At 42.2% G+C, this 23,088-nt stretch overlaps 17 non-coding genes across 17 annotated transcripts; all 17 read right to left on the bottom strand.

The window, feature by feature from the left end:
- Nucleotides 1-295: 295 nt before the first annotated feature.
- On the bottom strand, nucleotides 296-367 carry trnal-caa (transfer RNA leucine (anticodon CAA)). Its single transcript has one exon. It is a non-coding gene; the product is annotated as a tRNA-Leu (tRNA).
- A 284-nt stretch (nucleotides 368-651) lies between these two features.
- On the bottom strand, nucleotides 652-724 carry trnar-ccu (transfer RNA arginine (anticodon CCU)). Its single transcript has one exon. It is a non-coding gene; the product is annotated as a tRNA-Arg (tRNA).
- A 1,301-nt stretch (nucleotides 725-2,025) lies between these two features.
- On the bottom strand, nucleotides 2,026-2,097 carry trnal-caa (transfer RNA leucine (anticodon CAA)). The gene has a single exon. It is a non-coding gene; the product is annotated as a tRNA-Leu (tRNA).
- A 796-nt stretch (nucleotides 2,098-2,893) lies between these two features.
- trnar-ccu (transfer RNA arginine (anticodon CCU)) lies at nucleotides 2,894-2,966 on the bottom strand. The gene has a single exon. It is a non-coding gene; the product is annotated as a tRNA-Arg (tRNA).
- Nucleotides 2,967-5,794: 2,828 nt separating this feature from the next.
- On the bottom strand, nucleotides 5,795-5,867 carry trnar-ccu (transfer RNA arginine (anticodon CCU)). The gene has a single exon. It is a non-coding gene; the product is annotated as a tRNA-Arg (tRNA).
- A 1,292-nt stretch (nucleotides 5,868-7,159) lies between these two features.
- trnat-cgu (transfer RNA threonine (anticodon CGU)) lies at nucleotides 7,160-7,231 on the bottom strand. The gene has a single exon. It is a non-coding gene; the product is annotated as a tRNA-Thr (tRNA).
- Nucleotides 7,232-8,326: 1,095 nt separating this feature from the next.
- trnam-cau (transfer RNA methionine (anticodon CAU)) lies at nucleotides 8,327-8,398 on the bottom strand. The gene has a single exon. It is a non-coding gene; the product is annotated as a tRNA-Met (tRNA).
- Nucleotides 8,399-8,684: 286 nt separating this feature from the next.
- trnar-ccu (transfer RNA arginine (anticodon CCU)) lies at nucleotides 8,685-8,757 on the bottom strand. Its single transcript has one exon. It is a non-coding gene; the product is annotated as a tRNA-Arg (tRNA).
- Nucleotides 8,758-9,053: 296 nt separating this feature from the next.
- trnal-caa (transfer RNA leucine (anticodon CAA)) lies at nucleotides 9,054-9,125 on the bottom strand. Its single transcript has one exon. It is a non-coding gene; the product is annotated as a tRNA-Leu (tRNA).
- A 284-nt stretch (nucleotides 9,126-9,409) lies between these two features.
- trnar-ccu (transfer RNA arginine (anticodon CCU)) lies at nucleotides 9,410-9,482 on the bottom strand. The gene has a single exon. It is a non-coding gene; the product is annotated as a tRNA-Arg (tRNA).
- Nucleotides 9,483-10,784: 1,302 nt separating this feature from the next.
- Nucleotides 10,785-10,856, bottom strand: trnal-caa (transfer RNA leucine (anticodon CAA)). The gene has a single exon. It is a non-coding gene; the product is annotated as a tRNA-Leu (tRNA).
- Nucleotides 10,857-12,516: 1,660 nt separating this feature from the next.
- Nucleotides 12,517-12,588, bottom strand: trnal-caa (transfer RNA leucine (anticodon CAA)). Its single transcript has one exon. It is a non-coding gene; the product is annotated as a tRNA-Leu (tRNA).
- A 286-nt stretch (nucleotides 12,589-12,874) lies between these two features.
- Nucleotides 12,875-12,947, bottom strand: trnar-ccu (transfer RNA arginine (anticodon CCU)). The gene has a single exon. It is a non-coding gene; the product is annotated as a tRNA-Arg (tRNA).
- A 3,670-nt stretch (nucleotides 12,948-16,617) lies between these two features.
- trnat-cgu (transfer RNA threonine (anticodon CGU)) lies at nucleotides 16,618-16,689 on the bottom strand. The gene has a single exon. It is a non-coding gene; the product is annotated as a tRNA-Thr (tRNA).
- Nucleotides 16,690-17,900: 1,211 nt separating this feature from the next.
- trnam-cau (transfer RNA methionine (anticodon CAU)) lies at nucleotides 17,901-17,972 on the bottom strand. Its single transcript has one exon. It is a non-coding gene; the product is annotated as a tRNA-Met (tRNA).
- Nucleotides 17,973-21,401: 3,429 nt separating this feature from the next.
- trnat-cgu (transfer RNA threonine (anticodon CGU)) lies at nucleotides 21,402-21,473 on the bottom strand. Its single transcript has one exon. It is a non-coding gene; the product is annotated as a tRNA-Thr (tRNA).
- A 1,211-nt stretch (nucleotides 21,474-22,684) lies between these two features.
- Nucleotides 22,685-22,756, bottom strand: trnam-cau (transfer RNA methionine (anticodon CAU)). Its single transcript has one exon. It is a non-coding gene; the product is annotated as a tRNA-Met (tRNA).
- Nucleotides 22,757-23,088: the final 332 nt, after the last annotated feature.

The raw sequence follows: 23,088 nt of genomic DNA, 5'->3' as shown, positions 1-23,088 counted from the left end.
ACACATGAGTTTACAACATGAGACTAGAACAAAGAAATGAACGACCAACCAAGCACTAGCAAGGTCTGAAATACATGAGAATAAGGTATAGGTATACTCGTTCTTTATTTTTCAATCCACCCCAGTCTCGCTACCAATCCCACGCTCAATCATCTTCGTAACGGATATTTGTTTTAAAATGAGCGCTATGTATCACTAATATTGTGAGTAGAACACTTCATGCTATCTATTGAGGCTAGACTAAATATGTTATTTCAATTCATTCATTGAGTGAAATAATTCTAGATATTCCGACTAGCAGAGAATGGTTTCGATCCATCAACCTCTGGGTTTTGGGCCCAGCACGCTTCCGCTGCGCCACTCTGCTTTACAGTTACAAATTATAGATGCATCATGTAAACCCTGGCTCTTTGCGCATTGTTCTTTTTGTGTTGAACATCTTTAAATTGCCATCACGGCTTCTGATGTGGGCAATACGTGTCGGTTAGTCCACACGTACTGCAGCAAGGGATTCTTGATTCTGATTTTAAATGCTATTCATTTTAAGACTGAAACATTGAAAATAACTGATTATAGCAGCGAATGTTTTCGATCCATCGACCTCTGAGTTATGCGCCCAGCACGCTTCCGCTGCGCCACACTGCTTCAAATCACCCCAGACGGGACTCTAACCCACAATCCCTGGCTTAGGAGGCCAGTGCCTTATCCATTAGGCCACTGGGGCACACATGAGTTTACAACATGAGACTAGAACAAAGAAACTAACGACCAACCAAGCACTAGCAAGGTCTGAAATACATGAGAATAAGGTATAGGTATACTCGTTCTTTATTTTTCAATCCACCCCAGTCTCGCTACCAATCCCACGCTCAATCATCTTCGTAACGGATATTTGTTTTAAAATGAGCGCTATGTATCACTAATATTGTGAGCAGAACACTTCATGCTATCTATTGAGGCTAGACTAAATATGTTATTGCAATTCACTTCATTGATTGAAATAATTCTAGATATTCCGACTAGCAGAGAATGGTTTCGATCCATCGACCTCTGGGTTATGGGCCCAGCACGCTTCCGCTGCGCCACTCTGCTTTACAGTTACAAATTATAGATGCATCATCTAAACCCTGGCTCTTTGCGCATTGTTATTTTTTGTGGTAAACATCTTTAAATTGCCATCACGGCATCTGATGTGGGCAATACGTGTTGGGTAGTCCACACGTACTGCAGCAAGGGATTCTTGATTCTGATTTTTAAATGCTATTCATTTTAAGACTGAAACATTGAAAATAACTGATTTTAGCAGAGGATGCTATCGATCCATCGACCTCTGGGTTATGGTCCCAGCACGCTTCCGCTGCCCCACTCTGCTTAATTTATAAAAAATATAGAGTCAACATCTAAACCCTGGCTCTTTGCGCATTGTTATTTTCTGTGGTAAGCATCTTTACATTGCCATCACGGCTTCTGATGTGGGCAATACGTGTCGGGTAGTCCACACGTACTGCAGCAAGGGATTCTTGATTCTGATTGTAAATGCTATTCATTTTAAGACTGAAACATGGAAAATAACTGATTATAGCAGAGGATGGTTTCGATCAATCGACCTCTGCGTTATGGGCCCAGCACGCTACCGCTGCGCCACTCTGCTTCAATTCACCCCAGACGGGACTCTACCCACAATCCCTGGCTTAGGAGGCCAGTGCCTTATCCATTAGGCCACTGGGGCACACATGAGTTTACAACATGAGACTAGAACAAAGAAATGAACGACCAACCAAGCACTAGCAAGGTCTGAAATACATGAGAATAAGGTATAGGTATACTCGTTCTTTATTTTTCAATCCACCCCAGTCTCGCTACCAATCCCACGCTCAATCATCTTCGTAACGGATATTTGTTTTAAAATGAGCGCTATGTATCACTAATATTGTGAGTAGAACACTTCATGCTATCTATTGAGGCTAGACTAAATATGTTATTTCAATTCATTTCATTGAGTGAAATAATTCTAGATATTCCGACTAGCAGAGAATGGTTTCGATCCATCAACCTCTGGGTTTTGGGCCCAGCACGCTTCCGCTGCGCCACTCTGCTTTACAGTTACAAATTATAGATGCATCATGTAAACCCTGGCTCTTTGCGCATTGTTATTTTTGTGTTGAACATCTTTAAATTGCCATCACGGCTTCTGATGTGGGCAATACGTGTCGGTTAGTCCACACGTACTGCAGCAAGGGATTCTTGATTCTGATTTTAAATGCTATTCATTTTAAGACTGAAACATTGAAAATAACTGATTATAGCAGCGAATGTTTTCGATCCATCGACCTCTGAGTTATGCGCCCAGCACGCTTCCGCTGCGCCACTCTGCTTCAAATCACCCCAGACGGGACTCTAACCCACAATCCCTGGCTTAGGAGGCCAGTGACTTATCCAATAGGCCACTGAGTAGAACACTTCATGCTATCTATTGAGGCTAGACTAAATATGTCATTGCAATTCATTTCATTGATTGAAATAATTCTAGATATTCCGACTAGCAGAGAATGGTTTCAATCCATCGACCTCTGGGTTATGGGCCCAGCACGCTTCCGCTGCCCCACTCTGCTTAACAGTTATAATATATAGATGCAACATCTAAACCCTGGCTCTTTGCGCATTGTTATTTTTTGTGGTAAACATCTTTAAATTGCCATCACGGCTTCTGATGTGGGCAATACGTGTCGGGTAGTCCACACGTACTGCAGCAAGGGATTCTTGATTCTGATTTTAAATGCTATTTTAAGACTGAAACATCGAAAATAACTGATTATAGCAGAGGATGGTTTCAATCCATCGACCTCTGGGTAATGGGCCCAGCACGCTTCCGCTGCGCCACTCTGCTTCAATTCACCCCAGACGGGACTCCAACCCACAATCCCTGGCTTAGGAGGCCAGTGCCTTATCCATTAGGCCACTGGGGCACACATGTGTCTACAACATGAGACTAGAACAAAGAAATGAACGACCAACCAAGCACTAGCAAGGTCTGAAATACATGAGAATAAGGTATAGGTATACTCGTTCTTTATTTTTCAATCCACCCCAGTCTCGCTACCAATCCCACGCTCAATCATCTTCGTAACGGATATTTGTTTTAAGATGATCGCTATGTATAACTAATATTGTGAGTAGAACACTTCATGCTATCTATTGAGGCTAGACTAAATATGTGATTGCAATTCATTTCATTGATTGATGCAATTTTAGGTATTCCTACTAGCAGAGGATGGTTTCGATCCATCGACCTCTGGTTTATGGGCCCAGCACGCTTCCGCTTCGCAACTCTGCTTAACAGTTACAAAATATAGATGCATCATCTAAACCCTAGCTCAATGCACATTGTTATTTTTTATGGTAAACAGCTTTAAATTGCCATCACGGCATCTGAGGCCTGTTTCAGGTAGCTGGTTTAACATACTCTGAGTTTAATCCTGCGCTCTGAGTTGGTTGACTCAGAGTTCTGGGTTGAAAAGCAACTCTGGGTTTTCGGTTTCAGAACAGGCGATCAGCGTTGGCTTAATCAACTCGGGGTGTGTTCACGCTGGGTTGAGGGCGTGCCTGTTGACTATAAAGAGCCAGCATCAATGGATCTCTGATAACATGATCAAACATGGACCAAAAGCGGAGATCCACTTACTTTTCCCCACGGAATTGGAAATTCTAATGAACGCCTATGCCGAGCAGTTACCCTTTTAAACAAAAAAAAAACAATACCGCCGCGGCAGCGAGAGCGCGAGAGATTGTTTGGCATGAAATAGCTGAACAAGTCAATGCCTGTGTAAAATAAATTAGTAAAATAAAATAAGAGGATAGTTTAATATCTTCCACTCATTCAATATGTATATTGTGTGTATGTGTGTGTGTCAATTTACGCAACCCCAAGTTGCCCCAAGAGGACTTGCAAATGAAGATGAAGTACAAAAATATAGTTCAAAAATGTAAACTAATGTTTAATTGAAATCAAATCAATTGTGCTGTTTTGCCTGCTCTACCTAATTTAACAGCTATTTTCAACATGTGATGGGCCTATATTTAAGCAGTAAATGTAAGTAGTACATTTCCCAGCCACCCCAACACTGCCAATAGTTAATAGGATTTAGAAATATTAGAAGGCTACACCTAGGCCAAATGCATTACATATATATATATATATATATATATATATATATATATATATATATACATGCCTTCAAAATAGTGCTTACTGAATTTTAGGGTAACATTTTCCTCCATGTTAGCAAATCGAAAAAAAGCAGAGGCCCGGAAGACTGGAGGGGGTTCCACCTCTGCAGCCCTCACAGAGGCTGAGGGGATGGCCCTCAGCGAACAGAGTACGCGTCCTGTGGCTGAGGGCATCCCTGGGGGGAGCTCCTCTGACCCCCCCCCCCCCCCCCCCACCCTCCAGGATAGAAATGCCTTTATAAGAGGTTGGTTATTCAAAATAATTAAATATGTACACGCAACACAGCACGTTACAAATTAGATGGGGCAATATTCTGGCTCAAGTAATCATTTCACTGTCTAATCATCTTCTTCCAGTTACTGATGGCGTCATCGCCCTAGGCTACTTGAACCAGATGCCCTCACCAACCTTCATGCAATTGTAACAATTCAAAAGATGCAAAAGGATGCTTTGGAGATCCAAATTTTGGAACATAAGTTAAAGGTGGGTGAGGTGGAAACTGGGATACTGTTCCCTGCTCTAAAAACATACCCAATATGAATGACTTTGTGCTTTCAGGAAATAAAGAAATCCTCATAAAAAGTAGATTGTCTTTATTAGAACACGGGCTTTGGTGGGACGAGTTATTTTGTTGAACAGTTTACTCAAAGGGTTTTACTTCAGTGAACATTGCATACGATTATGCTGAGCATGTGCGTGTAGAGAAGAACAGGATCTGGTTAAAAGCAGTACCAGGGACTTTTCTGCCTTGCATTCTTAAAATGAGTTTCTTGACTTGCAGCAGTTATAGGTCCGTGGTTAGTCAGCTACTCTGATCATCGGAAAGCCACAACGTTAAAGTGACTGTAGTAGCCTACAGAGCGGGTGGGATGCACGGGGCAGATCATTCTACTCATGCGTTAATAGCGTCAAAAAACTTAAACTTAAACTTCAAGCATGCCCCCGGTGCGTTTGACAGTTAACATGGGGGCTGAGAAGGTGGTCTAAATAAATGATGGATTGCGCTTAAAAAAGATAGCGCTCGTGAAGAAAATTATCAGGAAAATAAAGTATATCCAACCGGGTTCTTAATAATCGTTCCTCACGGAGATTCCTTCTGAGGATCGAAGCCTCTACGTACACAGGCTCTCGTAGAAAAGGACATGCCATTTCTAACACTTCCTTCTGTCGGAGAGCTGCCTTCAGCCTTATAGACAACAAACTCAGAGTAGGTCTAACCACCTCCCGAGCAGGTTAGGTCCACGGCGTATGTTGCCGCAGCAACTAACTCTCGGTTGCGCTGAACCTGCTACTTGAAACGGAAAATCCAGAGTTTCCACTAACTCAGAGCGAACAAACTCGGGGTTGCCTCAAAACCAGCTACCTGAAACAGGCCTCTGATGTGGGCAATACGTGTTGGGTAGTCCACACGTACTGCAGCAAGGGATTCTTGATTCTGATTTTAAATGCTATTCATTTTAAGACTGAAACATTGAAAATAACTGATTATAGCAGAGGATGGTTTCGATCCATCGACCTCTTGATTATGGGCCCAGCACGCTTCCGCTGCGCCACTGTGCTTCAAATCACCCCAGACAGGACTCGAACCCACAATCCCTGGCTTAGGAGGCCAGTGCCTTATCCATTAGGCCACTGGGGCACACATGTGTCTACAACATGAGACTAGAACAAAGAAATGAACGACCAACCAAGCACTAGCAGGGTCTGAAATAAATGAGAATAAGGTATAGGTATACTCGTTCTTTATTTTTCAATCCACCCCAGTCTCGCTACCAATCCCACGCTCAATCATCTTCGTAACGGATATTTGTTTTAAAATGATCGCTATGTATCACTAATATTGTGAGTAGAACACTTCATGCTATCTATTGAGGCTAGACTAAATATGTAATTGCAATTAATATCATTGATTGATGCAATTTTAGGTATTCCTACTAGCAGAGGATGGTTTCAATCCATCGACCTCTGGGTTATGGGTCCAGCACGCTTCCGCTGCGCAACTCTGCTTTACAGTTACAAAATATAGATGCATCATATAAACCCTAGCTCAATGCACATTGTTATTTTTTATGGTAAACAGCTTTAAATTGCCATCACGGCATCTGATGTGGGCAATACGTGTTGGGTAGTCCACACGTACTACAGCAAGGGATTCTTGATTCTGATTTTGAATGCTATTTTAAGACTGAAACATTGAAAATAACTGATTATAGCAGGGGATGGTTTCGATCCATCGACCTCTGGGTTATGGGCCCAGCACGCTTCCGCTGCGCCACTCTGCTTCAAATCACCCCAGCCGGGACTCGAACCTACAATCCCTTGCTTAGGAGGCCAGTGCCTTATCCATTAGGCCACTAGGGCACACATGTGTCTACAACATGAGACTAGAACAAAGAAATGAAAGACCAACCAAGCACTAGCAAGGTCTGAAATACATGAGAATAAGGTATAGGTATACTCGTTCTATATTTTTCAATCCACCCCAGTCTCGCTACCAATCCCACGCTCAATCATCTTCGTAACGGATATTTGTTTTAAATTGATCGCTATGTATCACTAATATTGTAAGTAGAACACTTCATGCTATCTATTGAGGCTAGACTACCTATGTTATTGCAATTCATTGATTGAAATAATTCTAGATATTCCGACTAGCAGAGAATGGTTTCGATCCATCGACCTCTGGGTTATGGGCCCAGCACGCTTCCGCTGCCCCACTCTGCTTAACAGTTATAAAATATAGATGCAACATCTAAACCCTGGCTCTCTGCGCATTGTTATTTTTTGTGGTAAACATCTTTAAATTGCCATCACGGCTTCTGATGTGGGCAATACGTGTCGGGTAGTCCACACGTACTGCAGCAAGGGATTCTTGATTCTGATTTTAAATGCTATTCATTTTAAGACTGAAACATTGAAGATAACTGATTATAGCAGAGGATGGATTCGATCCATCGACCTCTGGGTTACGGGCCCAGCACGCTTCCGCTGCGCCACTCTGCTTCAAATCACCACAGACGGGACTCTAACCCAGAATCCCTTGCTTAGGAGGCCAGTGACTTATCCATTAGGCCACTGGGGCACACATGTGTCTACAACATGAGACTAGAACAAAGAAATGAACGACCAACCAAGCACTAGCAAGGTCTGAAATACATGAGAATAAGGTATAGGTATACTCGTTCTTTATTTTTCAATCCACCCCAGTCTCGCTACCAATCCCACGCTCAATCATCTTCGTAACGGATATTTGTTTTAAAATTATCGCTATGTATCACTAATATTGTGAGTAGAACACTTCATGCTATCTATTGAGGCAAGACTAAATATGTCATTACAAATCATTTCATACATTGATGCAATTTTAGGTATTCCTACTAGCAGAGGATGGTTTCGATCCATCGACCTCTGGGTTATGGGTCCAGCACGCTTCCGCTGCGCCACTCTGCTTTACAGTTAGAAAATATAGATGCATGATATAAACCCTAGCTCAATGCAAATTGTTATTTTTATGGTAAACAGCTTTAAAATACCATCACGGCATCTGATGTGGGCAATACGTGTTGGGTAGTCCACACGTACTGCAGCAAGGGATTCTTGATTCTGATTTTAAATGCTATTTTAAGACTGAAACATTGAAAATAACTGATTATAGCAGAGGATGGTTTCGATCCATCGACCTCTGGGTTATGGCCCAGCACGCTTCCGCTGCGCCACTCTGCTTCAAATCACCTCAGACGGGACTCTAACCCACAATCCCTGGCTTAGGAGGCCAGTGACTTATCCATTAGGCCACTGGGGCACGCATGTGTCTGCAACATGAGACTAGAACAAAGAAATGAACGACCAACCAAGCACTAGCAAGGTCTGAAATACATGAGAATAAGGTATAGGTATACTCGTTCTTTATTTTTCAATCCACCCCAGTCTCGCTACCAATCCCACGCTCAATCATCTTCGTAACGGATATTTGTTTTAAAATGATCGCTATGTATCACTAATATTGTGAGTAGAACACTTCATGCTATCTATTGAGGCTAGACTAAATATGTAATTGCAATTCATTTCATTGATTGATGCAATTTTAGGTATTCCTACTAGCAGAGGATGGTTTCGATCCATCGACCTCTGGGTTATGGGCCCAGCACGCTTCCGCTGCGCCACTCTGCTTAATTTATTATAAAATATAGAGTCAACATCTAAACCCTGGCTCTTTGCGCATTGTAATTTTTTGTTGTAAACATCTTTAAATTGCCATCACGGCTTCTGATGTGGGCAATACGTGTCGGGTAGTCCACACGTACTGCAGCAAGGGATTCTTGATTCTGATTTTAAATGCTATTCATTTTAAGACTGAAACATTGAAAATAACTGATTATTGCAGCGAATGTTTTCGATCCATCACCCTCTGAGTTATGCGCCCAGCACGCTTCCGCTGCGCCACACTGCTTCAAATCACCCCAGACGGGACTCTAACCCACAATCCCTGGCTTAGGAGGCCAGTGCCTTATCCATTAGGCCACTGGGGCACACATGAGTTTCCAACATGAGACTAGAACAAAGAAATGAACGACCAACCAAGCACTAGCAAGGTCTGAAATACATGAGAATAAGGTATAGGTATACTCGTTCTTTATTTTTCAATCCACCCCAGTCTCGCTACCAATCCCACGCTCAATCATCTTCGTAACGGATATTTGTTTTAAAATGAGCGCTATGTATCACTAATATTGTGAGTAGAACACTTCATGCTATCTATTGAGGCTAGACTAAATATGTTATTTCAATTCATTTCATTGAGTGAAATAATTCTAGATATTCCGACTAGCAGAGAATGGTTTCGATCCATCAACCTCTGGGTTTTGGGCCCAGCACGCTTCCGCTGCGCCACTCTGCTTTACAGTTACAAATTATAGATGCATCATGTAAACCCTGGCTCTTTGCGCATTGTTATTTTTGTGTTGAACATCTTTAAATTGCCATCACGGCTTCTGATGTGGGCAATACGTGTCGGTTAGTCCACACGTACTGCAGCAAGGGATTCTTGATTCTGATTTTAAATGCTATTCATTTTAAGACTGAAACATTGAAAATAACTGATTATAGCAGCGAATGTTTTCGATCCATCGACCTCTGAGTTATGCGCCCAGCACGCTTCCGCTGCGCCACACTGCTTCAAATCACCCCAGACGGGACTCTAACCCACAATCCCTGGCTTAGGAGGCCAGTGCCTTATCCATTAGGCCACTGGGGCACACATGAGTTTACAACATGAGACTAGAACAAAGAAACTAACGACCAACCAAGCACTAGCAAGGTCTGAAATACATGAGAATAAGGTATAGGTATACTCGTTCTTTATTTTTCAATCCACCCCAGTCTCGCTACCAATCCCACGCTCAATCATCTTCGTAACGGATATTTGTTTTAAAATGAGCGCTATGTATCACTAATATTGTGAGCAGAACACTTCATGCTATCTATTGAGGCTAGACTAAATATGTTATTGCAATTCACTTCATTGATTGAAATAATTCTAGATATTCCGACTAGCAGAGAATGGTTTCGATCCATCGACCTCTGGGTTATGGGCCCAGCACGCTTCCGCTGCGCCACTCTGCTTTACAGTTACAAATTATAGATGCATCATCTAAACCCTGGCTCTTTGCGCATTGTTATTTTTTGTGGTAAACATCTTTAAATTGCCATCACGGCATCTGATGTGGGCAATACGTGTTGGGTAGTCCACACGTACTGCAGCAAGGGATTCTTGATTCTGATTTTTAAATGCTATTCATTTTAAGACTGAAACATTGAAAATAACTGATTTTAGCAGAGGATGCTATCGATCCATCGACCTCTGGGTTATGGTCCCAGCACGCTTCCGCTGCCCCACTCTGCTTAATTTATAAAAAATATAGAGTCAACATCTAAACCCTGGCTCTTTGCGCATTGTTATTTTCTGTGGTAAGCATCTTTACATTGCCATCACGGCTTCTGATGTGGGCAATACGTGTCGGGTAGTCCACACGTACTGCAGCAAGGGATTCTTGATTCTGATTGTAAATGCTATTCATTTTAAGACTGAAACATGGAAAATAACTGATTATAGCAGAGGATGGTTTCGATCAATCGACCCTCTGCGTTATGGGCCCAGCACGCTACCGCTGCGCCACTCTGCTTCAATTCACCCCAGACGGGACTCTACCCACAATCCCTGGCTTAGGAGGCCAGTGCCTTATCCATTAGGCCACTGGGGCACACATGAGTTTACAACATGAGACTAGAACAAAGAAATGAACGACCAACCAAGCACTAGCAAGGTCTGAAATACATGAGAATAAGGTATAGGTATACTCGTTCTTTATTTTTCAATCCACCCCAGTCTCGCTACCAATCCCACGCTCAATCATCTTCGTAACGGATATTTGTTTTAAAATGAGCGCTATGTATCACTAATATTGTGAGTAGAACACTTCATGCTATCTATTGAGGCTAGACTAAATATGTTATTTCAATTCATTTCATTGAGTGAAATAATTCTAGATATTCCGACTAGCAGAGAATGGTTTCGATCCATCAACCTCTGGGTTTTGGGCCCAGCACGCTTCCGCTGCGCCACTCTGCTTTACAGTTACAAATTATAGATGCATCATGTAAACCCTGGCTCTTTGCGCATTGTTATTTTTGTGTTGAACATCTTTAAATTGCCATCACGGCTTCTGATGTGGGCAATACGTGTCGGTTAGTCCACACGTACTGCAGCAAGGGATTCTTGATTCTGATTTTAAATGCTATTCATTTTAAGACTGAAACATTGAAAATAACTGATTATAGCAGCGAATGTTTTCGATCCATCGACCTCTGAGTTATGCGCCCAGCACGCTTCCACTGCGCCACACTGCTTCAAATCACCCCAGACGAGACTCTAACCCACAATCCCTGGCTTAGGAGGCCAGTGCCTTATCCATTAGGCCACTGGGGCACACATGAGTTTACAACATGAGACTAGAACAAAGAAACTAACGACCAACCAAGCACTAGCAAGGTCTGAAATACATGAGAATAAGGTATAGGTATACTCGTTCTTTATTTTTCAATCCACCCCAGTCTCGCTACCAATCCCACGCTCAATCATCTTCGTAACGGATATTTGTTTTAAAATGAGCGCTATGTATCACTAATATTGTGAGCAGAACACTTCATGCTATCTATTGAGGCTAGACTAAATATGTTATTGCAATTCACTTCATTGATTGAAATAATTCTAGATATTCCGACTAGCAGAGAATGGTTTCGATCCATCGACCTCTGGGTTATGGGCCCAGCACGCTTCCGCTGCGCCACTCTGCTTTACAGTTACAAATTATAGATGCATCATCTAAACCCTGGCTCTTTGCGCATTGTTATTTTTTGTGGTAAACATCTTTAAATTGCCATCACGGCATCTGATGTGGGCAATACGTGTTGGGTAGTCCACACGTACTGCAGCAAGGGATTCTTGATTCTGATTTTTAAATGCTATTCATTTTAAGACTGAAACATTGAAAATAACTGATTTTAGCAGAGGATGCTATCGATCCATCGACCTCTGGGTTATGGTCCCAGCACGCTTCCGCTGCCCCACTTCTGCTTAATTTATAAAAAATATAGAGTCAACATCTAAACCCTGGCTCTTTGCGCATTGTTATTTTCTGTGGTAAGCATCTTTACATTGCCATCACGGCTTCTGATGTGGGCAATACGTGTCGGGTAGTCCACACGTACTGCAGCAAGGGATTCTTGATTCTGATTGTAAATGCTATTCATTTTAAGACTGAAACATGGAAAATAACTGATTATAGCAGAGGATGGTTTCGATCAATCGACCTCTGCGTTATGGGCCCAGCACGCTACCGCTGCGCCACTCTGCTTCAATTCACCCCAGACGGGACTCTACCCACAATCCCTGGCTTAGGAGGCCAGTGCCTTATCCATTAGGCCACTGGGGCACACATGAGTTTACAACATGAGACTAGAACAAAGAAATGAACGACCAACCAAGCACTAGCAAGGTCTGAAATACATGAGAATAAGGTATAGGTATACTCGTTCTTTATTTTTCAATCCACCCCAGTCTCGCTACCAATCCCACGCTCAATCATCGTTCGTAACGGATATTTGTTTTAAAATGAGCGCTATGTATCGCTAATATTGTGAGTAGAACACTTCATGCTATCTATTGAGGCTAGACTAAATATGTTATTTCAATTCATTTCATTGAGTGAAATAATTCTAGATATTCCGACTAGCAGAGAATGGTTTCGATCCATCAACCTCTGGGTTTTGGGCCCAGCACGCTTCCGCTGCGCCACTCTGCTTAATTTATTATAAAATATAGAGTCAACATCTAAACCCTGGCTCTTTGCGCATTGTAATTTTTTGTGGTAAACATCTTTAAATTGCCATCACGGCTTCTGATGTGGGCAATACGTGTCGGGTAGTCCACACGTACTGCAGCAAGGGATTCTTGATTCTGATTTTAAATGCTATTCATTTTAAGACTGTAACATTGAAAATAACTGATTATAGCAGCGAATGTTTTCGATCCATCGACCTCTGAGTTATGCGCCCAGCACGCTTCTGCTGCGCCACACTGCTTCAAATCACCCCAGACGGGACTCTAACCCACAATCCCTGGCTTAGGAGGCCAGTGCCTTATCCATTAGGCCACTGGGGCACACATGAGTTTACAACATGAGACTAGAACAAAGAAATGAACGACCAACCAAGCACTAGCAAGGTCTGAAATACATGAGAATAAGGTATAGGTATACTCGTTCTTTATTTTTCAATCCACCCCAGTCTCGCTACCAATCCCACGCTCAATCATCTTCGTAACGGATATTTGTTTTAAAATGAGCGCTATGTATCACTAATATTGTGAGTAGAACACTTCATGCTATCTATTGAGGCTAGACTAAATATGTTATTGCAATTCATTTCATTGGTTGAAATAATTCTAGATATTCCGACTAGCAGAGAATGGCTTCGATCCATCGACCTCTGGGTTATGGGCCCAGCACGCATCCGCTGCGCCACTCTGCTTAACGGCTACAAAATATAGATGCATCATCTAAACCCTAGCTCAATGCACATTGTTATTTTTTATGGTAAACAGCTTTAAATTGCCATCACGGCAGATGTTGGCAATACGTGTTGGTTAGTCCACAGGTACTGCAGAACAGGATTCTTGAATCTCATTTTAATTGCTATTCATTTTAAGACTGAATCATTGAAATAAACTGAATACAACTGAGAATGGTTTCGATCCATCGACCTCTGGGTTATGGGCACAGCCCGCTTCCGCTGCGCCACTCTGCTTAATTTAAAAAAAATATAGAGTCAACATCTAAACCCTGGCTCTTTGCGCATTGTTATTTTCTGTGGTAAGCATCTTTACATTGCCATCACGGCTTCTGATGTGGGCAATACGTGTCGGGTAGTCTACACGTACTGCAGCAAGGGATTCTTGATTCTGATTGTAAATGCTATTCATTTTAAGACTGAAACATGGAAAATAACTGATTATAGCAGAGGATGGTTTCGATCCATCGATCTCTGCGTTATGGTCCCAGCACGCTTCCGCTGCGCCACTCTGCTTCAAATCACCCCAGACGGGAATCTAACCACAATCCCTGGCTTAGGAGGCCAGTGCCTTATCCATTAGGCCACTGGGGCACACATGAGTTTGCAACATGAGACTAGAACAAAGAAATGAACGACCAACCAAGCACTAGCAAGGTCTGAAATACATGAGAATAAGGTATAGGTATACTCGTTCTTTATTTTTCAATCCACCCCAGTCTCGCTACCAAACCCACGATCAATCGTCTTCGTAACGGATATTTGTTTTAAAATGAGCGTTATGTATCACTAATATTGTGAGCAGAACACTTCATGCTATCTATTGAGGCTAGACTAAATATGTTATTGCAATTCATTGATTGAAATAATTCTAAATAATCCGACTAGCAGAGAATGGTTCCGATTCATCGACCTCTGGGTTATGGGCCCAGCACGCTTCCGCTGCGCCACTCTGCTTTACAATTTATAGATGCATCATGTAAACCCTTGCTCTTTGCGCATTGTTATTTTTTGGGGTAAACATCATTAAATTGCCATCACGGCATCTGATGTGGGCAATACGTGTTGGGTAGTCCACACGTACTGCAGCAAGGGATTCTTGATTCTGATTTTAAATGCCATTAATTTTAAGACTGAAACATTGAAAATAACTGATTAAAGCAGAGGATGGTTTTGATCCATTGACCTCTGGGTTATGGGCCCCGCACACTTCCGCTGCCCCACTCTGCTTAACAGTTATAAAATATAGATGCAACATCTAAACCCTAGCTCAATGCAGATTTTTATTTTTTATGGTAAACACCTCTAAATTGCCATCACGGCATCTGATGTTGGCAATACGTGTTGGGTAGTCCTCACGTATTGCAGCACAGGATTCTTGAATCTGATTTTAAATGCTATTCATTTTTAGACTGAATCATTGAAATGAACTGAATATAGCAGAGGATGGTTTCGATCCATCGACCTCTGGGTTATGGGCCCAGCACGCTTCTGCTGCGCCACTCTGCTGAATTTTTAAAAAATATAGGGTCAACATCTAAACCCTGGCTCTTCGCGCATTGTTATTCTTTGCAGTAAACATCTTTAAATTGCCATCACGGCTTCTGATGTGGGCAATACGTGTCGGGTAGTCCACACGTACTGCAGCAAGGGATACTTGATTCTGATTGTAACTGCTATTCATTTTAAGACTGAAACATTGAATTGATCTGAATATAGCAGAGGATGGTATCGATCCATCGACCTCTGGGTTATGGGCCCAGCACGCTGCGCCACTCTGCTTAACAGTTACAAAATAAAGATGCATCAACTAAACCCTAGCTCAATGCACATTGTTATTTTTTATGGTAAACAGCTTTAAATTGCCATCACGGCATCTGATGTGGGCAATACGTGGTGGGTAGTCCACACGTACTGCAGCACAGGATTCTTGATTCTGATTTTAAATGCTATTCATTTTAAGACTGACACAAAGATATGAATAGAGCAGAGGATGGTTTCGATCCATCGACCTCTGGGTTATGGGCACAGCACACTTCCGCTGCGCCACTCTGCTTCAAATCACCCCAGACGGGACTCGAACCCACAATCCCTAGATTAGGAGGCCAGTGACTTATCCATTAGGCCACTGGGGCACAAATGTGTCTACAACATGAGACTAGAACAAAGAAATGAACGACCAACCAAGCACTAGCAAGGTCTGAAATACATGAGAATAAGGTATAGGTATACTCGTTCTTTATTTTTCAATCCACCCCAGTCTCGCTACCAATCCCACGCTCAATCATCTTCGTAACGGATATTTGTTTTAAAATGATCCCTATGTATCACTAATATTGTGAGTGGAACACTTCATGCTATCTATTGAGGCTAGACTAAATATGTAATTGTAATTCATTTCATTGATTGATGCAATTTTAGGTAGTCCTACTAGCAGAGGATGGTTTCGATTCATCGACCTCTGGGTTATGGGCCCAGCACTCTTCCGCTGCGCCATTCTGCTTAACAGTTACAATATATAGATGCATCATCTAAACCCTAGCTCAATGCACATTGTTATTTTTTATGGTAAACAGCTTTAAATTGCCATCACGGCATCTGATGTGGGCAATACGTGTTGGGTAGTCCACACGTACTGCAGCAAGGGATTCTTGATTCTGATTTTAAATGCTATTCATTTTAAGACTGAAACATTGAAAATAAATGATTATAGCAGAGGATGGTTTCGATCCATCGACCTCTGGGTTATGGGCCCAGCACGCTTCTGCTGCGCCACTCTGCTTAACAGCTACATAATATAGATGCATCATCTAAACCCTAGCTCAATGCACATTGTTATTTTTTATGGGAAACAGCTTTAAATTGCCATCACGGCATCTGATGTTGGCAATACATGTTGGGTAGTCCACACGTACTGCAGCACAGGATTCTTGAATCTGATTTTAATTGCTATTCATTTTAAGACTGAATCATTGAAATGAACTGAATATAGCAGAGGATGGTTTCGATCCATCGAGCTCTGGGTTATGGGCCCAGCACGCTTCCGCTACGCCACTCTGCTGAGTTTTTAAAAAATATAGGGTCAACATCTAAACCCTGGCTCTTCGCGCATTGTTATTCTTTGCAGGAAACATCTTTAAATTGCCATCACGGCTTCTGATGTGGGCAATACGTGTCGGGTAGTCCACACGTACTGCAGCACAGGATTCTTGATTCTGATTTTAAATGCTATTCATTTTAAGACTGACACAAAGATATGAACAGAGCAGAGGATGGTTTCGAACCATCGACCTCTGGGTTACGGGCCCAGCACGCTTCAGCCGCGCCACTCTGCTTCAAATCACCCCAGACGGGACTCGAACCCACAATCCCTTTTTTAGGAGGCCGGTGCCTTATCCATTAGGCCACTAGGGCACACGTGAGTTTACAACATGAGACAAGAACAAAGAAATGAACGACCAACCAAGCACTAGCAATGTCTGAAATACATGAGAATAAGGTATAGGTATACTCGTTCTTTATTTTTCAATCCACCCCAGTCTCGCTACCAATCCCACGCTCAATCATCTTCGTAACGGATATTTGTTTTAAAATGATCGCTATGTATCACTAATATTGTGAGTAGAACACTTCATGCTATCTATTGAGGCTAGACTAAATATGTAATTGCAATTCATTTCATCGATTGATGCAATATTAGGTATACCTACTAGCAGGGGATGGTTTCGATCCATCGACCTCTGGGTTATGGGCCCAGCACACTTCCGCTGCGCCATTCTGCTTAACAGTTACAAAATATAGATGCATCATCTAAACCCTAGCTCAATGCAAATTGTTATTTTTTATGGTAAACAGCTTTAAATTGCCATCACGGCATCTGATGTGGGCAATACGTGTTGGGTAGTACACACGTACTGCAGCAAGGGATTCTTGATTCTGATTTTAAATGCTATTCATTTTAAGACTGAAACATTGAAAAAACTGATTATAGCAGATGATGGTTTCGATCCATCGACCTCTGGGTTATGGGCCCAGCACGCTTCCGCTGCGCCACTCCGCTTAACAGCTAAAAAATATAGATGCATCATCTAAACCCTAGCTCAATGCACATTGTTATTTTTTATGGTAAACAGCTTTAAATTGCCATCACGGCATCTGATGTTGGCAACACGTGTTGGGTAGTCCACACGTACTGCAGCACAGGATTCTTGAATCTGATTTTAAATGCTATTCATTTTAAGACTGAATCATTGAAATGAACTGAATATAGCAGAGGATGGTTTCGATCCTTCGACCTCTGGGTTATGGGCCCAGCACACCTCCGCTTCGCCACTCTGCTGAATTTTTAAAATATATAGGTTCAACATATAAACCCTGGCTCTTCGCGCATTGTTATTCTTTGCAGTAAACATCTTTAAATTGCCATCACCGCTTCTGATGTGGGCAATACGTGTCGGGTAGTCCACACGTACTGCAGCAAGGGATACTTGGTTCTGATTGTAAATGCTATTCATTTTAAGACTGAAACATTGAAATGATCTGAATATAGCAGAGGATGGTTTCGATCCATCGACCTCTGGGTTATGGGCCCAGCACGCTTCCGCTGCGCCACTCTGCTTAACAATTACAAAATATAGATGCATCATCTAAACCCTAGCTCAATGCACATTGTTATTTTTTACGGTAAACAGCTTTAAATTGCCATTACGGCATCTGATGTGGGCAATACGTGCTGGGTAGTCCACACGTACTGCAGCACAGGATTTTTGATTCTGATTTTAAATGCTATTCATTTTAAGACTGACACAAAGATATGAATAGAGCAGAGGATGGTTTCGATCCATCGACCTCTGGGTTATGGGCCCAGCACACTTCCGCTGCGCCATTCTGCATAACAGTTACAAAATATAGATGCATCATCTAAACCCTAGCTCAATGCACATTGTTATTTTTTATGGTAAACAGCTTTAAATTGCCATCACGGCATCTGATGTGGGCAATACGTGTTGGGTAGTCCACACGTACTGCAGCAAGGGATTCTTGATTCTGATTTTAAATGCTATTCATTTTAAGACTGAAACATTGAAAAAACTGATTATAGCAGATGATGGTTTCGATCCATCGACCTCTGGGTTATGGGCCTAGCACGCTTCCGCTGCGCCACTCCGCTTAACAGCTAAAAAATATAGATGCATCATCTAAACCCTAGCTCAATGCACATTGTTATTTTTTATGGTAAACAGCTTTAAATTGCCATCACGGCATCTGATGTTGGCAACACGTGTTGGGTAGTCCACACGTACTGCAGCACAGGATTCTTGAATCTGATTTTAAATGCTATTCATTTTAAGACTGAATCATTGAAATGAACTGAATATAGCGGAGCATGGTTTCGATCCATCGACCTCTGGGTTATGGGCCCAGCACACCTCCGCTGCGCCACTCTGCTGAATTTTTAAAAAATATAGGGTCAACATATAAACCCTGCCTCTTCGCGCATTGTTATTCTTTGCAGTAAACATCTTTAAATTGCCATCACGGCTTCTGATGTGGGCAATACGTGTCGGGTAGTCCACACGTACTGCAGCAAGGGATACTTGGTTCTGATTGTAAATGCTATTCATTTTAAGACTGAAACATTGAAATGATCTGAATATAGCAGAGGATGGTTTCAATCCATCGACCTCTGGGTTATGGGCCCAGCACGCTTCCGCTGCGCCACTCTGCTTAACAAATACAAAATATAGATGCATCATCTAAACCCTAGCTCAATGCACATTGTTATTTTTTACGGTAAACAGCTTTAAATTGCCATTACGGCATCTGATGTGGGCAATACGTGCTGGGTAGTCCACACGTACTGCAGCACAGTATTTTTGATTCTGATTTTAAATGCTATTCATTTTAAGACTGACACAAAGATATGAATAGAGCAGAGGATGGTTTCGATCCATCGACCTCTGGGTTATGGGCACAGCACACTTCCGCTGCGCCACTCTGCTTCAAATCACCCCAGACGGGACTCGAACCCACAATCCCTGGATTAGGAGGCCAGTGACTTATCCATTTGGCCACTGGGGCACAAATGTGTCGACAACATGAGACTAGAACAAAGAAATGAACGACCAACCAAGCACTAGCAAGGTCTGAAATACATGAGAATAAGGTATAGGTATACTCGTTCTTTATTTTTCAATCCACCCCAGTCTCGCTACCAATCCCACGCTCAATCATCTTCGTAACGGATATTTGTTTTAAAATTATCGCTATGTATCACTAATATTGTGAGTGGAACACTTCATGCTATCTATTGAGGCTAGACTAAATATGTAATTGCAATTCATTTCATTGATTGATGCAATTTTAGGTAGTCCTACTAGCAGAGGATAGTTTCGATTCATCGACCTCTGGGTTATGGACCCAGCACTCTTCCGCTGCGCCATTCTGCTTAACAGTTACAATATATAGATGCATCATCTAAACCCTAGCTCAATGCACATTGTTATTTTTTATTTTTTAAACAGCTTTAAATTGCCATCACGGCATCTGATGTGGGCAATACGTGTTGGGTAGTCCACACGTACTGCAGCAAGGGATTCTTGATTCTGATTTTAAATGCTATTCATTTTAAGACTGAAACATTGAAAATAACTGATTATAGCAGATGATGGTTTCGATCCATCGACCTCTGGGTTATGGGCCCAGCACGCTTCCGCTGCGCCACTCTGCTTAACAGCTACAAAATATAGATGCATCATCTAAACCCTAGCTCAATGCACATTGTTATTTTTTATGGTAAACAGCTTTCAATTGCCATCACGGCATCTGATGTTGGCAATACGTGTTGGGTAGTCCACACGTACTGCAGCACAGGATTCTTGAATCTGATTTTAAATGCTATTCATTTTAAGACTGAATCATTGAAATGAACTGAATATAGCAGAGGATGGTTTCGATCCATCGACCTCTGGGTTATGGGCCCAGCACGCTTCCCCTGCGCCACTCTACTGAATTTTTAAAAAATATAGGGTCAACATATAAACACTGGCTCTTCGCGCATTGTTATTCTTTGCAGTAAACATCGTTAAATTGCCATCACGGCTTCTGATGTGGGCAATACGTGTCGGGTATTCACACGTACTGCAGCAAGGGATACTTGATTCTGATTGTAAATGCTATTCATCTTAAGACTGAAACATTGAAATGATCTGATTATAGCAGAGGATGGTTTCGATCCATCGACCTCTGGGTTATGGGCCCAGCACGCTTCCGCTGCGCCATTCTGCTTAACAGTTACAATATATAGATGCATCATCTAAACCCTAGCTCAATGCACATTGTTATTTTTTATGGTAAACAGCTTTAAATTGCCATCACGGCATCTGATGTGGGCAATACGTGTTGGGTAGTCCACACGTACTGCAGCAAGGGATTCTTGATTCTGATTTTAAATGCTATTCATTTTAAGACTGAAACATTGAAAATAAATGATTATAGCAGAGGATGGTTTCGATCCATCGACCTCTGGGTTATGGGCCCAGCACGCTTCTGCTGCGCCACTCTGCTTAACAGCTACATAATATAGATGCATCATCTAAACCCTAGCTCAATGCACATTGTTATTTTTTATGGGAAACAGCTTTAAATTGCCATCACGGCATCTGATGTTGGCAATACATGTTGGGTAGTCCACACGTACTGCAGCACAGGATTCTTGAATCTGATTTTAATTGCTATTCATTTTAAGACTGAATCATTGAAATGAACTGAATATAGCAGAGGATGGTTTCGATCCATCGAGCTCTGGGTTATGGGCCCAGCACGCTTCCGCTACGCCACTCTGCTGAGTTTTTAAAAAATATAGGGTCAACATCTAAACCCTGGCTCTTCGCGCATTGTTATTCTTTGCAGGAAACATCTTTAAATTGCCATCACGGCATCTGATGTGGGCAATACGTGTCGGGTAGTCCACACGTACTGCAGCACAGGATTCTTGATTCTGATTTTAAATGCTATTCATTTTAAGACTGACACAAAGATATGAACAGAGCAGAGGATGGTTTCGAACCATCGACCTCTGGGTTACGGGCCCAGCACGCTTCAGCCGCGCCACTCTGCTTCAAATCACCCCAGACGGGACTCGAACCCACAATCCCTTTTTTAGGAGGCCGGTGCCTTATCCATTAGGCCACTAGGGCACACGTGAGTTTACAACATGAGACAAGAACAAAGAAATGAACGACCAACCAAGCACTAGCAATGTCTGAAATACATGAGAATAAGGTATAGGTATACTCGTTCTTTATTTTTCAATCCACCCCAGTCTCGCTACCAATCCCACGCTCAATCATCTTCGTAACGGATATTTGTTTTAAAATGATCGCTATGTATCACTAATATTGTGAGTAGAACACTTCATGCTATCTATTGAGGCTAGACTAAATATGTAATTGCAATTCATTTCATTGATTGATGCAGTATTAGGTATACCTACTAGCAGGGGATGGTTTCGATCCATCGACCTCTGGGTTATGGGCCCAGCACACTTCCGCTGCGCCATTCTGCTTAACAGTTACAAAATATAGATGCATCATCTAAACCCTAGCTCAATGCAAATTGTTATTTTTTATGGTAAACAGCTTTAAATTGCCATCACGGCATCTGATGTGGGCAATACGTGTTGGGTAGTCCACACGTACTGCAGCAAGGGATTCTTGATTCTGATTTTAAATGCTATTCATTTTAAGACTGAAACATTGAAAAAACTGATTATAGCAGATGATGGTTTCGATCCATCGACCTCTGGGTTATGGGCCTAGCACGCTTCCGCTGCGCCACTCCGCTTAACAGCTAAAAAATATAGATGCATCATCTAAACCCTAGCTCAATGCACATTGTTATTTTTTATGGTAAACAGCTTTAAATTGCCATCACGGCATCTGATGTTGGCAACACGTGTTGGGTAGTCCACACGTACTGCAGCACAGGATTCTTGAATCTGATTTTAAATGCTATTCATTTTAAGACTGAATCATTGAAATGAACTGAATATAGCAGAGGATGGTTTCGATCCTTCGACCTCTGGGTTATGGGCCCAGCACACCTCCGCTGCGCCACTCTGCTGAATTTTTAAAATATATAGGTTCAACATATAAACCCTGGCTCTTCGCGCATTGTTATTCTTTGCAGTAAACATCTTTAAATTGCCATCACGGCTTCTGATGTGGGCAATACGTGTCGGGTAGTCCACACGTACTGCAGCAAGGGATACTTGGTTCTGATTGTAAATGCTATTCATTTTAAGACTGAAACATTGAAATGATCTGAATATAGCAGAGGATGGTTTCGATCCATCGACCTCTGGGTTATGGGCCCAGCACGCTTCCGCTGCGCCACTCTGCTTAACAATTACAAAATATAGATGCATCATCTAAACCCTAGCTCAATGCACATTGTTATTTTTTACGGTAAACAGCTTTAAATTGCCATCACGGCATCTGATGTTGGCAACACGTGTTGGGTAGTCCACACGTACTGCAGCACAGGATTCTTGAATCTGATTTTAAATGCTATTCATTTTAAGACTGAATCATTGAAATGAACTGAATATAGCGGAGCATGGTTTCGATCCATCGACCTCTGGGTTATGGGCCCAGCACACCTCCGCTGCGCCACTCTGCTGAATTTTTAAAAAATATAGGGTCAACATATAAACCCTGCCTCTTCGCGCATTG

This window comes from Gadus morhua, chromosome 6 (genome assembly GCF_902167405.1).
Source record: "Gadus morhua chromosome 6, gadMor3.0, whole genome shotgun sequence".
NCBI classification, from domain to species: domain Eukaryota; kingdom Metazoa; phylum Chordata; class Actinopteri; order Gadiformes; family Gadidae; genus Gadus; species Gadus morhua.
The sequence above is the reverse complement of the archived record's forward strand: the minus strand, read 5'-3'. Positions and strand labels throughout refer to the sequence as shown.